The sequence below is a fragment of the Bison bison genome, unplaced genomic scaffold (assembly GCF_000754665.1).
Source record: "Bison bison bison isolate TAMUID 2011002044 unplaced genomic scaffold, Bison_UMD1.0 scf7180017864482, whole genome shotgun sequence".
NCBI lineage: Eukaryota > Metazoa > Chordata > Mammalia > Artiodactyla > Bovidae > Bison > Bison bison.
The window spans coordinates 7,427,140-7,428,077 of NW_011495042.1; the positions used below are offsets into that span (position 1 = coordinate 7,427,140).

The following is a 938-nucleotide window of genomic DNA, read 5'->3' on the forward strand; positions in this document are numbered from 1 at the left end:
GATCCCCGGCCCACGGGGGCAACGGGAGCCACATAGGAGCGGCGCTGGCTCGGGTGGGGCTAAGCGAGAGCCCAGAACCATGACAGCCTCTCTCCCAAAGGTCCGACCTGGGGTTTCGTGAGGAAGTTGTTTCCAAAGCTGTGAGTGATTTGCAGGCGAGGAGGCGCTCTGCTCAGGATGGAGAGCTTGTGTCTCCCGCGTGGCGCCGTCAGGAGGGGCCGGCCGCACGGGAGCCCACCCAGGCCCGCTCCATCCCTGCAGTGTCCGTGTCCACGTCCCCTGCGGGGCTGTTCTCACCGCGTGGAGGTGGGGGGAGCACGCGCCTGCCCATGCACTTGGGGACCTCGTCCCAGAGGGGATGGAGAGCCGAGCCGGGCCTTCCCAGGCTGGGCCACCCGTGTGACCCTGGGCCAGAGACCCCCGACAGGGAGCGGGGGTGTCCCGCAGCCCAGAGCCTTGGGGGTGCCGGCCCCCGGGGCGCGTCAGCACACACTCCTGGTACAGGCTCCGTCGCCAGCTGCCCGTGGGAGCGCAGGAACAGAGGAGACCCGAGTTGCCCGGACCCATCCTCCTGGGCAGGGAGTCTGGCAAACCTAGTTGGCAGCTAGTCAGCTCTTTCCCTGAACGAAAGTTCTGGCTTTGTTAAGTCACACGTTGTGGTTCCTCCTCACGTACAAGAGGGTAACGAGGACACAGAGGGGTCGTCATGGCCCTTCCCCTTGGAGGGATGAGTGGCCGGGTCCGAGAGGGTCCCAGGGGGCCTCTGGAGGCAGTCGTGCCCTCTCACAGCTGAGAAGGCAGGCACAGAGCGGAGCGGGGTGTACCACCCAGAGCCCGGCCTGCAGTCTGCCGGCCCTGCCGGGGCCGAGGCCCCGCTCTCACCTGCCCTGGGCTTGGGCGCGGGCGGAAGCTCCAGGAACTCCGGCGGCCGTGTGTAC

At 67.9% G+C, this 938-nt stretch overlaps 1 protein-coding gene across 1 annotated transcript in view; it reads left to right on the plus strand.

Moving 5' to 3' along the window:
- The window catches only part of ACAD9 (acyl-CoA dehydrogenase family, member 9), a 49,851-nt gene that overhangs the window by 47,875 nt on the left and 1,038 nt on the right, over nt 1-938 (plus strand). The gene's annotated exons all lie outside the window — the stretch shown is intronic.